Raw genomic sequence first — 17,388 nt, forward strand, 5'->3', positions numbered from 1 at the left:
CTGCTGGCTAGTTTGGCACTTCATCTTGGCCTGGGTTGTTTAAAAGAACTAACACTAAAACAAGCCTCTTTTTCTTTTTTTAAAGGAAACGTTAGAAACCATAGTCCCAGCTACCGAGCACAGCACATTCTCCTAAATGTTCCCCCAGCGCTACCTCCTCACCACACGCTCTCACAGGACGGCTCTCCTCGCCTTTCTCGGATGTGCCGGGGCACCCCTGACACCACGGAGCAAGGGGTAGAGCCTGGGTTTAGACCCCGGTCTGCCTAGCCTCCCTCTTGTGGCTCAGCTGGTAAAGGATCCGCCTGCAATGCGGGAAACCTGGGTTCGATCCCTGGGTTGGGAAGACCCCTGGAGAAGGGAACGGCTACCCGCTCAAGTATTCTGGCCTGGAGAATTCCATGAACTGTATAGTCCGTGGGGTCACAAAGAGTCGGACACAACTGAGCAACTTTCACTCACTGTCCAGCCTCAGGGAGGCTGAGTCATTAATCTTCCAGAGAAAAATAGAAAAATTAAAAACAGAAAACGACAGATGCAAAGAATATCCAAAAAGCCCAAGAGAGAGAACAAGGAGAAAGCATAGAACAGCAGGAGAAGGATGGAAATTAGAAGAGACAAAGGGTGGGGGGAAAGATGAAATCGTAAAATCTGATGAAATGTGTGGGAGGAGCCGTTCTGTTGAACTTGGGCTTTTGCAATCTCAGGGGCGGGCTCAGGTCCCTTTTCTTTTCTCTAATGAGATTCCTCTATGCTCAGCGTGTGACAAATCGGTTTGGAATTATAATATTTTGACAGCCTCCTAACTGGCCCTCCAGCCTCCACTCCCACCCGCTACAGACCACGCTCTGCTGCCAGGGACATCTTTCCAACATGCACATGTGACCTGCCACCTCCCCACTTGGCTGTGCATTTTTTAGGGGCACCCTTTGGGCTGGGTCTAGTCCAGCTGACCCAGGTGACCTTTGCAGCCTCCCGCCTCCCTGCCTCCCTACAAGGAGCCCCCACCACCTCTGCTGGCGTGGGATCTATTCCCCCACGCCCCGCTGCAGATCTACCTGCCCTGGCTCCTCTCTCCACCCAGCATGTTCTGGGGCTCCTTGGAGGGGTCCCTGCAATGTGGACACTGTGCCTATGGCTGTGTCCCCCTCGTGGCTGGTTGTGTATAAATCTGACTTCTCTTTATCTCCAGAGCCCCATGAGGGCAGGGCCCATGTTCTGTTCACCTGTTTCCAGAGCCTCACCAGGAAGGGAATGGCTGAGGCCAAAAGAGATGAAATGACAGGACAGTTTGGTCAGCTGTCTCTCAGAGAAGTCCAGATCCAGTGGAAGCAAACAAAAGGGGATGTCAACCAAGTGTGGGGGATGGGCAAGTTGGGCAAGGTTTCCTGGAGGAGGTGACGGGCTGCAGGATGAGCTGGAATCTGTCAGAAGAGGCAGGGGGTGAGGGTCTGCAGGGGCCTCTTTGAGTAGCATTGGGAGGGTGGTGAGAGATGTGGCTTGTTAGCAGGTCAGGGCCAGGATTCCTCCATACAAAGTTTAGGCTTCAGGGCAAGGGTAGTGTTGATGCCTGGTAGCCTTTTGTAAGCAGGTAGTGTGATTGGTTTCTATCTCAGAAAGGTCACTCCAACCACAAAAGGGAGGACAGGTTGGGAAGAGGGGCAAGAGTGCCATGTCTGGTTGTACAGGCTGGGCACTGAATAACTCCAGGGGTGCTACTGTTCCCTCTGTGGTGGTTGTGGCACTTGAAAAAGGCTGACCTCATCTGACAACAGGGAACAGGGGTTCCTGTTAGACAGTGGTCAGGGCAAGTTAGTAACAGGAGTTGAGACGTGAACCGGTGGCCCGGCTGTGACTGCAAAAGGAAGGGATGAAGCAGGTCCAAGAGACTCAGATGTGGATCAAGCAGGGCTTTGACCCTGTGACTTGGAATCGGGCCTGGGGCACAACCCACTTGCCAGTCGGATCCCTGAGTGTGCACCCCATGGGATCCAGGGCCACACAGAGGTGGGTTCATCATGATGCTGCTGCAGTTTAAGCTTTGGGGCCTGAACGTGCATTGGACTCTGCCAATGAATCCCCAAGACCATGGGTTAGGGGAAAATTTGTAGAAGCAAGGTACTCTCACTGTAATTGGCGAGGACTTCTGCTTCCCTCCCTCTGGCTTGCCCTCTTGCTCTCGCTGCTGCTGGGTGGCGTCCGCAGGCTTGGAGTGGCTGAGGGCAGCTGGCTCGTGGAGGATGGACAGCTGTGGAGCCGTCGCTCTGGCACAGTCAGGACGCTCAGCTGTTCTGGTGGGGGCACTGCTTCCGGTGCTGACTGTCCCATGTCACGATGTGAAGGTGCAGGGGGATGAACATGGCCCGTGAGGCCTGATGGAGAACTGTGAGTTCAGGAGGCACGGAGCCAGCCGCTGGTCTGTGGAAAATTCCTCCAAACTGCATGCAGTTGTAAAAGGCGGATTCGATTCTCTCAGACTCAAGGTCAAAATGGAAATCCACTTCCGTGAGGAGCAGCACACGTAGTGACGTACATGCTGTCACCTTTTAAACCATTTTTAAACCATTTTTGGTGGCAATGGCATATTTGATAGAGTTTGAGTATGCCCTCATAAATGGAATTTAGAAAGGTGCTTTGGAATACTCCAAGGAAACAAGTGAGAAATTATGGATGTATCTGAAAGGTATCTTCCTTTGTCACCTTTAAATTTCATTATTAAAGAATCAAGAGACAAATTGTGAGAAGATAGTAACAGAATGTGCAATGAAAGAGATAAACATTCTGGCTTGGGAAGTGAATTGTAACTGAAAATGTTCAGATCATAATAAAAAATACTAATTAATTAAGAAGGGGTCAATTTCAGATACAAGCAATGAAGAAGCACTTGGATGGTTTGAAAACCTAACAAACATGGAGAAGCGAATCATGTAAATACATTGGAAAAAGATTTAAATTACTGGATAGTTTGACACAAAACAATTGACATTGAGGAAGACAGCATGAAATTCACAAATAAAAGCAGTGCTAATTTTCCAAGAAAACTTGAAATGGTGAAAACTTACAGGTCCTATCTGAAAGAAATTAAATAGAATTTTTCCCCAAATTTGACCAAAGGCTGAAAAATTTTCCACACACAACTGTTGCAACTGATATCTATGGGCCAGGTAGAAGCATAATTATGTATTGTGAAACTGAAAGACTTTTTTTCCTGAGCTACCAACAAGCACATGCACACAAAAGCAAATCTCAATCAAAGACGTCAGAGGGAACACTAAGCTATCTTTCTGTTCTCTCTATAGAAATTGAGGCGGCTAAATTCATGTCATTCGAAAAGGAGATCAAAGTATATGCAGCCCCTCCCCCACCAAAAAAAAACGCAGGGAAAGAAAGTGTTATAGGTGTGGTTCAGGCAGCTAATTAGTAAAAGTATTACTTTAATTTGTGTATTTAGTGGAGTCTGTCCATTTTCCAGGTTTTTAAAAATCTGCCGTTTCTTTTCTGAATACTATTGTAACTGCCTTTCTGTTCAGATTTTGAAGTAATTTTCTTAGAGAAGGACCCCTAAACTGTATACTGTTGGAGCCCAGAAAACCTGTAACTTCAGACCAACCAGAGGTCACTGGGGGTCAGACTGAGATGTGATGCTCCGGCCGCCGAGCTCAGGCTCGGGGCCTGTCAGGGACTCCAGCTGAACTAACAAGGCTCTGACGGTGGGATGGCAGTTCTGGGGGCCTCTGCAGCCCGTCCGCTCATTAATATTCCCCGGCTCAAATCTATGAAGTCGACGCCTCCCACCCGGAGCTCTGTCCTGGAGCCAAAATAACATGCTTTAAGCTCGGATACAGTTGAAAGTGAAACCGCATGTTTTCTAAAGGTTTAAAGGCTCTTTTGAAGAAGGGCAGAGGGTCAGGAAAGAAGGAGCTGCATTTACGGAGACTTGGCAACCCTTTCGTGAGGAAGAGTCCCACTTAGAACGTGTGCTTTCGCCCTTTGCGCTGCTTTGGGCAGGATGGACAGGCTGGGTCGCCTTGGTGACCACGGTGGTGACAAGCGCTCAGCCTCACAGGTCAGTTCCTGGGAGTGAGGCATTCCCAGGTGCTTCAGAGATGGGGTGAGGGCTCAGCAAGGGGGCAGGGGTACAGCGGGGGAGAGCTCGGGGCTGCAGGATCAGCTATTACAGATTACTGAAGCTGGCTGGGCACTCAAGAATGATCTGCTCCAAATGCTTCTCAAGTGCCCAGGGGGACGCACCAAAGTGCAGGAGCTTAAGCATCTTGCCCGACGTCACTATGGAATCCAGGGGCAACGTGCTGAGTATAAACCTGCTTTTCCACAGGAGCCTTGAGAATCTGATTCATCAGATGGACACGTAGCTGGAGTTCAGATTTTCCCATCTGAACTCATAGCCGGGGTACCTGAAGGCTGTCTGGAGATGTTCCCAGTCACCGTTATGTTCACGTTTTAAGGAGCCACATTGGGGATGCTTTTACCATCATTAACGATGGCAAAGACATTGGTAATACTGATGGGTCCTTCCATCTCTGCCTTGCTTGGGAATGCCTTTCCTGGGCATCCTTTCACACAGTTCCCACAAGAATACCCTCAGGCAGGAGAGGACAGTGCTGCCACCCAGGGGTCTTACATGGGGACATTGAGCCACACTGATGTCACCTCCTTGAGCATTACTGTTCTGCTCCACACTGGGCAGGGGCAGTCACAGGTGGTGACTTGGAATCTACTTTCTGTCTTTTCTGGCTGCAGACGCTGGGATAAGAGATGAGACATAGCAGAGTCTCAGCTTCCCAGTCTGTAAACTGGGTCCTATAATCGTGCCCCACCCCCTGGGTGCTCTGGATACTACATGCGAACCTGAAGATATAACCCAGGGCTGGCCCCAGAGAAAGTGCTCCGGAAACGCAGCTAAGGGACAAGATCGGATGCCAAGTGCTACAGAGCCCTTAGATGCTCCAGGGTCCCACTCCCCAGGACGGCTGGTTCTATGTGGGCTCAGGCATGCCCAGGGGGCTATAACACATTGTGTCAGGATGTGTCTGGGAGGTGCTTCCAGGTGAGACCAGCACTTGACTCGCGGGCTGAATGAAGAGGCCAGCTTCGCCAAGGGGGGGGCACCTTTCACCTGGTGAGGCCGGAGCAGAACACAAACAAGGCAGAGGGCAAATTCCATCTCTCTGTTTGACCTGCGACATCCAACTCTCCTGCCCTCAGACACTCCCTGTTCCCTGGCTTTTGGACTCAGGTGGTGAAATACACCATCAGCCTCCACCCCAGAAACCCCCAATTCTCAGGCCTCCAGACTTGAACTGAATCACACCCCTGGATTTCCTGGGTCCCCAGCTGGCAGACAGCAGACCAGAGGACCTCTCGGCCTCCATAACCAATTCCTAGGATTAACATACATAGGTGTACATGTTTATATTTTACATAAACTCTCCTACCGGTTCTGTTTCTCTGGAGAATGTGCCACTTCACCACAACTGTTAACTGATCCATGCGGTAGCAAGCGTGGCCCCGCCACTGCTTGTTGAATGAGTGAGTGGGTGGGTGGGTGTGGGGCCGGCAATCCGGGGAGCCCGGCTCGGTTTTTCCTGCTCTTCCTACAAGCACTTCCAAGGGTGCTGATTTGGCAGGTTGTCAGCGCGAATGCCTCTGGAGGCAGGCAGGGGGCCCAGAGGAAAGAAACAGGAGGGACTCGGGTGTCACTTTGCTCCCCACGGAGGACACAGGGAAGACTGGATGTTTAAAGTCACTGAGCAAAATGCGCCAGCAGGTCTTCCCAGAGGCCACCAGCCTGTGGCCTCCGACACGTCTCCTGGGGACACCAGCCTGCTGGCGACAATTCTAACTGAGATCATTTCAGGTCCCCAGCCCCTGATTTGGAGCCCTGGGAAAGATGCATGTAGAACTCAGCACCTTCATGGGTCTCAGGAAGATTAATAGGGTGACTGCACCCTACACCCTGTTATCTCCCCACAGGTTTGGGGCTGCCCTGCATCTTCAAACAGTTCTCCCGTGAATGACTGAGCAGTCACTTAAGGGCAGATGCTGTCGCCAGCGGAGGTTTTCCGAATTCAGACTGTTCAGTTCTGGCATTGGAACTGCAGGGGAGGCATCCACGCAGAGGATCTGTGTGGGAGGGTTTTCAGTCTCTTGGGCAGATCCCAGGAAACGTGCTACCTCAAGTTGGTTTCCCTTGCCTGGTGGTGGCAGAGCCCCCGGCGCCTCTCCAGGACAAGGCGCCTCCTCCGGTCTCCTCCTCTCAACTCTGACCTTTCCCTCCAGGCTTCTGAGAGCCGTGGATGGCTTTCCCTGTCTGCGTATCTCGCAGCATCCAGAGCACAAAGGCCATGCGGCTCCCGACTTGGAGCACCAGCGTCAGCTGAGCAAACTGGCACAGGTGGGCAAAGGCGGCCCGTGGGCTCACCCCGCCAGCCGGGGAGAGCCGCGGCTGGAATCCCACCCTCCACCTCCTGCCTATCGGTGCTCCCGTCTAAGGAAGGGAACAGCCCAGGGTGTCAGACCGAGGACAGGACGGAGGCTGGTGGCCCCGGGCCACCTCTATCTAAAAGCCTCTTGCCCTTGGCAATCGTTCCTCCTGAAAGTGAAAATCCCTTTTGTCTGTGGGAAAAAACCTCATAAAAAAAAAAAAAAAGAAAAGCCCAACCGAAAAGCACGTTGGTTTCTATTTATAATTGGGGGGAAGGAATTTCACACAGATTCAGCTCATATATGAAAAAAGAACCAATTACTCAGAGGCGGATGTGTTTCCCATTTCCTATGAGTGCTAATTTTTTAGGTCACCGCTCAGCTATTTGGAGATTGCTTCATTGGAAGATGATTTCCTTATCGAGGATGTTGGAAGAAGTTTGGCCCGCTAGACTTGGAGTGAGCCTGTTCTCAGGGCCCCTCTCTGCTCACATGTACAAGGACAGTTGCCCACTCACCCACCAGCAGCTGAACAGCCACCTGCTGCGTCCACTCCCGGGAATCCTGCATCCCCTCACAGGCAGCGCCCAACCTCAGAGCAGAGGGGACGGCTGGAAGCAGTGACTGTTTTCATCTCTTGCTCACAGATAGGAGGAGAGGAGAGAAAGAGAAGACGAGGGACCCATTTCCAGAGAAGCAGGAGTGGGAGGGCGGAGCTGGAATTTCCAGCCACTCTTTATGCCTTGCCTCTCTGCAGCTGGCAAGTTATATGGAAAATGAAGATGCCTTTGAATGGATTTCATTCTGTGGTAAAATCCAATCTCAAGGCTGGAGGAATTCAGAGAGATTTGAAACTTTTGGCCCCTTGGCTAGGTCTCCTATCTGTCCAGCTAGTGGCCATGAGGAGGTCAGCTTAGGCTCCCAGTCTGCCAGTTGAAATCCAAGGACGGCCTAAGCGCATTGATGGGGTTTGCCACCATCATCCATTAGACCCCCAGAGTTGAATTAGCAGGATGGGTCAACCTTTCCACTCTAGTCTCTGTAAACCAGGGGAACCTGGTCTGTGCTTCATGAAACAGAAAGACAGCTACAAAACCCAACCCAGCAACCATAAGCACGCTAACGGTGAGCCTTTGCAGATGCTGCAGGAAAGGGCTTTCTTAACATGAATTTTCTGTCAACTCATGGTTGAACTGAGGCTGCAAATATGTTGGGAGTCTTTGCCCTTTGCACCAATGACTGTGACCTTATTTGGAAAGAGCATCTTTGCAGATGATCAAGTTCAGATGGGGTTGCTAGGTGGGCCCCAGTCCAACCTGGCAGGGGTCCTTATTAAAAGGGGGAACTTGGACTCATAGACATGCATGGGGGAGACGCTGTGTAGACAGGACTCATAGACATGCATGGAGGAGACGCTGTGTAGACAGGCTGAACAACACCACAAGACAGGACAGAGGCCTGGAACACACTCTCCCTCTTGACCCCGAAGGGACCGGCCCTGCCGACAGCTGGGTCTCAGACTGTGGTCTCCAGGGCTGGGGAGTGTGCCAGGTCTGGGCACCTCCACTATTTCTGTTTTACAAATGCTGGGCTGGAGGGAAGCTTTTGCGGTCGCAGAAACTAAAGAAGTTAAGTGGCTTCCCCAAGTTCAAATAACAAGTGAACGACACAGTCACGATGTGACCTCAACTTTCTCTGACTGTGAAGCCTCAAGAGTGACAAGGAGGCCCAAATAGGTCCCAAAACAGGTGCAAGGTCACTTGGTCCAACAGCCGCCAAGTGCACGTGAGGACCAGGTCACTGCTAGGGCTCAGTCTCCAAGCCAGGCTGAACGCCACTCTGAACCAGGCGACGAGCGCATTGGGGTCTGGAGTTGGGGTCATGCCAACAGAAGGTAGAAAGGGATACGGGGGCTGCATGGGGGACGTGTGTAAGTGCCTGCCACATCCGCCACTCTCACTTTGGACCACGTGGACAGACGGGGGACAGGCGCTGTTGCAAATATTATTTTTATATTAAAGTAATAGTCATAACTGATCTTCTCAGTTAGAATTGTGTGCAGCTGCTGGTAATAAAGCCCTGAAATGAAAGTGACTTAAGTAGACAGAGGTTCTTCTTTCTTCACAAGAAGGAAGCCCAGGGAGTGTCCAGTGACTCTGTGATACTGACATCCAGGCTTCTAAGAAGAAAGGAAGAGCTGGAACGTGTGCACGCTGGTGCTGGCAGAGGGGGGTGGGGATGGAAGGAGGGCTCTGGGGTGTGGGGACCTGTGGGCAAGAGGGGGGACCAGGGAGTGTCCTGCTGGGCTGGAGACAAGAGACCAAGGGGGTCACACAGGATGTTAGACTGAAGGGCGGGTTGAGGGTCCACCTCGGCTGATGGCTGCCTAAAGGGGTGTCCCCGGGGAATGGAGCACAGGCAGGGGCTCGCACACCTACACCCTCTTTTACAATCGATGACAGAGAAACTCCAGAGTGGTCATCACCATCGCCCAAGAGCTGCCCCCCAACACCCATCACCCAAGAAGAGGGGTTCTGCACTCAGCCGGCCTCACCCTTAAAGAGGACCCCAACTTCCCAGACTGCCACTTCAGTCACAAGAGCCAAGAGCGGCGGGTCTTGTCTCTGTTTTAGGAGAGAATCAGGGAGTGGCAGTGACGTGAAGGGACAGGGGGGAACAGCAAAAGGAGGTGTAAGAATCGATTGAGTACGTCCAGGGACGCCCTTCTTGTGGTTGATAAGTGAGTTAGAACCTTGGGTTACTTGTAAATTTGCTCTAGTTACTGGACTCAGCTTCTCTGATGACTGCCTGTCTTGAGACTGGACCACGTAGGTGACGGCTTTGCAGACAGCGTGCCTGTGGGTCAACACCTAGCACGGGCTCACTTCTAAATCCAGTGGTTTAGGTGAAACCGCGTGGTCACCAGGGCCCTCCAGGGGCATTTAACTCCCCCTGGGATGGCAGGACCCAAGCCTTAGGGAGCTCAAGAATCTCAGCAGTTACTTCGTTGGTTTGTCTGAGTTTTGGCCACCGATTCCCTCTCCCTGGGGCTCGTCTAGTTAAAACAGGAGGGAGGGAATTTAAAACAGGATTTCTTTTCAAGCACATCTAATCAAATTCTGGTCCGAGACCTGTCTGCCCATGTGTGCACATGTGACTCCCCTGGACGTCCTTCACGGGAAGAGGGTCACTCCTCCCTGCAGGGGGCGGCCCCCTCCCCACCCCAGACCCTCCGTCCAGGAGCCAAGGGCGACTTTTTCTTGTCTGCTCCATCAGACAGATGCACTGTTAAGAAGCCAGACCCTCCATGCATTCCAGCCTTGGGGCCTGGCGACGACTCCACGCCATTCGTCTTTCTAAAGCGGGAACATCAAGGAGGCAAGAAAAGGAAACACCAGCGAGCGGCCAGCCTGGAGCGGCCGCCAGGGGAGGCTGGGCCCCGACGGCAGGGCTGCTGCTTGGAGGCTGGGCGGGGACCAGGCGGCAGGCACCCTCCGAGGGGTGGACGCGAACCTCACAAACGGCCCTTTGTCACCCCGCCGGGATCTGGGGCGTCCCGTGAGCTGCAGTGCACACACGCCCACTGGATTAAGAGCCGTCAGACTGGTTCCCAAAGCAAACACTGAGTTAATTTTTCCAGCATATTCCTTTCATGTCTGGGCTGCTACAGGCTTCGCTGGGTCACTGGGCTCTTTGTTGCCGGCTTTGCTGAAGCCCCCCGGCCCCTCCGCCTTGCTGGCTCCTGGAGTCCTCGCCCCTCTACGCCCAAGCCCTCATACAGTATTCCATTTCACTTGGGCAAGAGGAGCCCCCGAAGAGATCAGCCTTTGAAATGTGCGGGCAAGGAGCGGCAGCTCCTGGAAGTCCCAGATCGCATTTCTCTGGGCCCCTGGCACGTGCTGGCCTGCAGAAGCCATATCCTCATCTCAGGATGTGGCCTAGAGTCCACAGGGGCGTGCGAGTCCCATGCCTCCCACCCTGGGGACGGTCTCCGCACACCACACCACCCTAATCCGTCCTAAAGAGCACCAGGGGCCCCTGCTGCCCCCAGCCACAGCCATGCCCCTCCACATGGTTCACTAGGCCCTGTGGATCCAGCCCAGCCGCACCGCTCACCTCCGGTAGCTCTGAACTTATTCCAGTTCCTTGGATGTCCCCGTCCTCTCTACTGCCAGGACACATGAGGAAATAGATCCGCCATTGGTGTCACTTAGGGGCCAAGCAGGAGAGAAGCAGAAGCTCTGAATACCAAAGACAGAGAGAATTTAATACAAGTCAAGGGACTGGGAGGAAGTCAAGCAGGGAATGGTGAGGCCACCACAGATGAACAAGAGCAGGAGCCTCCAGCGTCCCAAGGCTAAGGCCTGAGGGATGGGGTGCCCGGCAGACAGCGGGGATGGTGAAGGAGGGAGAGGAGCTGCTACCTGAGGCAGGGAGGGAGGAGGCAACTCCCCCTGGCTTCCCCCTCCCTGTCTCTGATTGTCTCCCAGGGCCGTTGTTGGCCGAGCCAGCTGGGAGTCAGCCTGCAGATGCTGGCCAGCCCGTGAGACAAGGCAGCAGAGACAGAGGAGGGCAGCGGATGAGCCCGAGGGCCACCAGACAGAAGGTGGACGAAGCGTTCTACTCAGGAAGCCTTCACTCTGTTTCTGCACGTCTCTGCTTCTCATCAGCTGCATCTAGTTTTCATCGATCGCAAGCGGCAGAAGCTTACCTAAAGAGGAAAGGAGCATCGGTTTGCCTAATGGCAAACTCCAGTTCTGAGACTCAGGTACGGCTGGATCCAGGCACGCAAACACAGGAAGCAGGCTCCCGCTCAGACCTTGTCAGCTCTCAGCCCTGCTTTCCTCTGTGTGGGTTCCATTTTCAGGGTGAGCCAGATGGTGGCTGCAGGCCCGAGACTCTTCTTCTCAGACACCTTGGTGGAAGAGGGGCCTCTGTCAACAGCTCTAACTGAAGCCCTGGAACTGGGTCTTGCTGCTCTGCTTGGACCTCTGGCCAGTATTTGCACCAATGACTACAGCCCAAGTAGCAGAATGTTTTAATTGACCAGGCCTGGAGCCAGGAGGTGGGGATCAACCCACCCAAAGTCACAGGCTGAAAGGGGAAGTACGGGAGGTAATCACTGCTGGGGGGACAGAGGGTCCTTTGCTTACTTATGGCATGGCCACCCGACCAAAAGAAAGGGGCAACTGGTTGTTTATCTCTCTGGTTATGTCATCTGCATCTCCCCTCAGAGGTGAAGTTTATCCTCGAGGGGCCACACGTCCTAGGAGCATTTTATTCTGGTTCCCTTCTCGTGGGTCTGCTCCTCACACAGCCTGGCTCACCCATGGTTTTCCAAGCCTTCCACATCAGTTGTCTCATTTGTTCGTCCCAGTTACCCTGAGGACTAACCAGGAGGGAAGTTCATCTCACCCCACAGCAGGGGAGAGTGAGGACTAGTGGGGTTGGGAGAGGTGCCCAGGGCCACTGCCTACTGAGCACCAAGCCTACTGAGCAACAAATAAACACCAGGCTTCTTGCGTCCTAACTCCTCTGGCCAGCAGCCCAGAGGGGCAGGCACCATTATCCACTGTCCCAGTGAAGAAATCAAGGCTCAGAGAAGTTACAGCATTGTCTGAGGTCACACAGGTGGTTAGTGATGGTGCCAGGATTTCATAACAGGCGCTCAGTCTCCATAAAATGCAGGCTTTATGCCTCTGCCACTTTATCTTTTCTTTGCCTAAGCATCCCCGGTTCCTTCAGCTCCTTCTGGTGGGTCCTGCTTGCCCTGGACAGCTCTGGTTCACACCCACGTCCCAGTGGAGTCATCACAAGCTCCTCTTCAGTCTGGACAATTCATCACACAGTCATTGCAGCCACAGTCAAAACCACAACTCCCTTCACTGTACCCGTCCCCACCCACTCCCGCACCTCCGCCTGGAGGATGGGGGCGCTGGCCTGGGCACCACCCAGCACCCCTGCTCTGGGATTCGGGGTCCAGGAGCGGAGGAGACCAGCAAGGCTTGGCTCAGCTGTTTCATCCCCAGCCGCTCCTGAGAGTTCCACACCCAAGATGCTCCTGTTCTTTCTTTCATGTCTGACTTTTCCCATCAGATGTGCCAAACACAAGAGTGAGGCCCTGGTTTTAATTTCCGAAACACGGTTGAATAAACCATTTCTCTTCAGGGACTGGTGACCTGGGGTGCTCTCTCTCTTGGCTGGAGGCTGGGGAGGTGACTGATGGAATGCGCCCTGGCGGGAAGTGCCAGCACCTTGCTCTGCGGAGTCCTGGGCTTGGCCCAGGACATGCGGGGACTGGGCTCGGTGAGAGCACAATGCAGGCAGGGAGGCAGGCGTCAGAGGGAGCCAGGGGGGTCTGCAGGTGTCCTTCCTGTTCTTCTCCGCGGGCTCACTTGTTCGGCAGGAGAAAACTTTCTAAAGTCAGGGCTAGACTGGTCTTCGGATTTTCTGCCCAACTTCACTTTGTAGGTGCAGCAGTGAGAAGGGACCCAGGGATGACCAGCAGAGGCTGGTCCAGGGGCCCCTCTCCCAGCAAGCAGCCCATCTCCCACCCTGCCTTCCTGCTCCTGGAAGAAGACAGACGCTGGGGCTCTGGCAGGAATCCTGGCACCAAAAGCACATGGGAAGAAATGAGAATCCGTGCTTTTTAAAGGAGCGCAGATCTAAAGGGCTGTGCTTCCCAGTGGGATGCGAGAGAACATCTCCCACCACGTGGCAGCATGGGGCTGATGGCCAGACCTCCTTCTCTCACTGGGGGACAATGAATTACAGCCCGATGCTCCAAAGGCAGCTCACTTCTAATCTCCATGCTCCTCAGCTGACCTCATTTCTTGTTCTCTGTCCTCCTTCCACGCCGCTCTGCTCAGGCTTCCCTGACGGCTCTGTGCGGCCTCAGGAACTGACACTGAAGAACGTCCCGTTCGCCAGAGTGAGCGTGCTGGCCTTCTCCCTCGCCATGTATCAGGACCCGGCTTAGAGTCTACCCTCTGGAAGTTTCCACGCCCTGCTCCAACTCCAGCGAAAAGGATCCTCTGCCTTGTGGCCTGTAGCTCCTGCCTATGACGCACGCCTGTGACTCACGTCTGTCCCCTCCAGTGGGCTGCGAGCTGCTTGAGACCAGACAGATACACCTTCTTCTTTCGTTCCCACTGCCTCTGACACAGCATTTGGAAGACAACGGGCACTTGGTAACTGTTGAATGAAAGCACGCTATGGGCGCTCAGCAGATACTAACGTGGAGATGGAAACTGGTTGCCCGCTCTGTGCTAAGGAGCGGGGGTGAGGGCTCTAAGCCCTGGCTGCAGCTGGAGGAGGGCAACTTGCCAGGACCCCACCCCAGATTGCAGTGTCGTCAGGGTTCCTCCAAAAACTAAAAATAGAACTTCCCAGCAATTCCTCTCCTAGGTAATTTATCTGAAGGAAAACAAAAAAATTAACTCAAAAAGATATGTGCACCCCAATGCATGTATTCACAGCAGCACTGTTTACAATAAAAATAAAAGGAAACCTAAGTGTGGCCCTATGACAGATGAATGGATAAATAAGACGTGCTACATATACACAACGAAGTACCACTCAGTCGTAAAAAAGAAAAAAAGGATGCCATTTGCAGCAGCATGGATGCAACTAGAGATGATCGCACTAAGTCAGTCAGAAAGAGAAAAACACATACCATTTGCTACCACTTGTATGTGAAATCTCAAAAAATAAAACAAACTAGTGAATATAACAAAAAAGAAACAAGCCCGCACGTGGAGTCCTGCCCCAAGCCACAGACATGGAGCCCAGAACCAAGGTCACCGAAGCTGACTGAGCCCCTTTGTAACCACTGCCAAAGTCCCCTTGATCATCACCAGCAGATTTCTTGACCCTAAATTAGGCAAAAAAAAGCACTTTCCAGTAGTCACCCTATAGTGCCCTAACCAATCACCTAATGCCAGCCTTCCAGCAGGACTTTTCTTTGTCTTGAGGTTATAAAAATTCGCTGCTAACCCACAAAAAGCACTGACTCTCCCTGGTCTGTCAGGAGGTCGGCCCACTGTGTTTGCAGCACCTTCACTATCTCTGCTCCTTGCTCTTAATAAACTCACTCCCCTCTGAAATGCTCTGTGTCTGGAAATTCTTTTCCATCTCAGACTCAGATGGCCACGACATTGCGGATATAGAGAACAAACAAGTGGTCACAAGTGAGGAGAGGTAAAGGAGAGGGACAAGATATGGGGCGCAGACTGAGATAGACATGCCTACGTACAAAGTAAATAAGCTACAAGGACATGTTGCGCAGCGCAGGGAATATAGTCAAGTTTTATAACTGTAAGTGGAGTATATTCGTAAGTATTGTGAATCACTGTGTTGTACAATCCGAAACTCTGTAATATCATACATCAAACGCATCTCAGTAAAAAGAAAAAGAACATCACTGGAACGTTCTAAAAGATCTCCAGGTGCATTTGATTAGCCAAGCGTGAGCCTGCTGTGCTGGGGAAGAAAAGATGAGCAAGGCTTGGTTTCCTCTCCTTAGACCACTGACATGACCAAGCTGAGTTGTTTTTTTTTTTTTCCCCAAGACAGGAAAAGACTAGTTCTCAAAGTGGAGTCCCAGGAGCAGCAGCAGGGCCTTGCCAGGGAACTTGTTAGAGGAGCGGATTCTGGAGCTCCGGCCGTGAACCACGCATCAGAAGCTGCAGGGAGGGTCTGGCAGCCGGGGCTCTAACACGACCTCCCTCAGGGATCCTGAGGGACGGGGGTCTGAGAACTACTGCTCTGGAATTTGTCTCCTACAGTGACTCACCCACAGTCACACCAGAAAGGCCACGTGTTGCGAATGGACTCCTGACCCTTTTCAGTGCAAATGACTTGGAGTCTGGGCGGGAGGTGCTCACCTGTATAGAGCTGGGAGATGGACACACGCTCTATAAACAGTTTCCCAGGTGCTTCTCAAGCTCATGGAGGTGTGGTAACTGGTGCCCTGATACAACGGCAGTTCAGATAAATGCCATCTGTCCCACCACCCTGCCCTCTCAAAGCATGGGCTTGGGGAGTCAGGGGACATCAGTTCAGATAAATGCCATCTGTCCTACCTCCCTCCCCTCTTAAAGCTTGGGCTTGGGGAGTCAGGGGACACCAGGAAGTTGGGTCTGGCTGCTTTCTGCGTGTGCATCTTCCCATCTTCTCCTGGAGCTCCAGGACTTAGGGCGACCCTGCTTTGAAGTCTCTGGTTTGGTCAACGCCTGGCTCCACCTACACTTGGGCGCAGGGGGAGCTTGAGCGCCACCCCCACTGGCTCTTTGCCAACATCTCCTCTGCACCCTCCTGCCTCGGGAGGGGACCTCTTCCTCCAGGCAGACGGGCAACACCAGTGACGGACAAGGACAAGCGAGGAGCCACCACTTGGGACTCTGAGTCAACTTCTAGCTCCACGCCTGAGACCAGAGAGCTGCCAAACCTTCCGCCAATGCACATTTAATAATCATAAGACTCCTGCTCGTGAGCCGAGATTTCATTTTGTGCACATGTAAAGCAAACCCATGAGTTTCTCAGCTGCTAGCGTGGCCAGTGTAATTATATCCCGCGTTCCATTTTGATTCCACTGGTGAAGCCAAGCCAGGCCTGGAGGGAAGCGGGGACCTGTCCCACCCAGGACAGCAGGGGCCCCGGCTCCGTTTCCTGTTGATGCTCTCACGGTGAACACCGAGCCAAGCTGCCCCTCTGGACGCACCAGCAGAAAGTGTTCATCAGGCTCCGAGCGGCTGCCCACTCCGCTGTGCGCTGCGCCTGCAGGGGCTTGTTAATCGGGAGAATTTTAGGCCTCAGCCTTCGTGGGTGGGCAAGAATGTGCCTGTTGGGGAGACCAGCCATTTCCAGAGTTAAGAAAGAAAACATCTTGCTGTCAAAGCACCTGGTGAGCCCCACCGGGTACAGCGCGTGCTGAATTCCATCCACTTCTCACCACCTCAGGACCACAAAGGGTGACCAGAGTCGTATAAATAACCACACGGCTCACTGGGAGGACCCACAAGAGAGCAGCTCGGGCAGTGGTTTTCAACCTGGGATCCAGGGAGCCCTGAGGTGCCTCAAGGAGCCCATGAGAAGAAGTTGTTGGTTGGACAACCTTGAGCAAAGAACTCCCTTCTCTGACCTTTATTTTCTTCATCTATAAAACGGAGGAAACAGTGCCCACTTTGCTGCTTTGTGGAGTTATTTTGAGGACTGAATAAACCACTGTCTAGGCATGATGACAGCTAGATGCCCTTGTTCCTCCTTTAACCCTAGAGTGTGATTCAGCAGAGAGGGTAAAGGACATTTCAGGAGAAAGGATGGCCAGGTGGCAGGTGTGTGCACATCATGTGCTGGGTAAGATGCATCAACCCAGTTAGATGGGGATGCCTCACAGCTTCCAAGCCCTGGCATCTCTCACAGCTCCTGGGGCCCCACCTCCTTTCTGGAACAACCAGACTACTCCTTTCATTTGCTTGCTGGACTGCACCGATTGGGGTCAGGCAATGGGTTTCTCTTTAGCATCTTCCTCGATTTAAGGTGAGGACACGCTCTTATCTGACTTCCAGAAACATTCAGACTGCAGATGAAGTTGCTTTGTTATCCATAATAGTGATAATAAGTCATGGTGATAATAAGATATCATCATCACCATCACCATCCGACCTTTGGATCTGCTGTGCTAGGAACTTCTACTACTTGGCAGAAAGGAACCTCTGAAGCCCTGAGAGTAACCTGTCCTGAGTTCTGCCTCCTGGCTGCGCTGAGATTGGAAGCAGGCTTCACAGCCGACACCCTCAGCTGTGGGTGCAGCCACACTGACTCCAGAGCTACATCAGCACCACCCACTCTCCATCAGCCCTGAACACTCACTGTTAGTGAACGGGGTGGTAAAGGGAAGCTGGATACAGTGGTCTTTTAGCTGGGCATCTTAAGTCCTCTTAG

The sequence above is a fragment of the Cervus elaphus genome, chromosome 4 (genome assembly GCF_910594005.1).
Source record: "Cervus elaphus chromosome 4, mCerEla1.1, whole genome shotgun sequence".
NCBI lineage: Eukaryota > Metazoa > Chordata > Mammalia > Artiodactyla > Cervidae > Cervus > Cervus elaphus.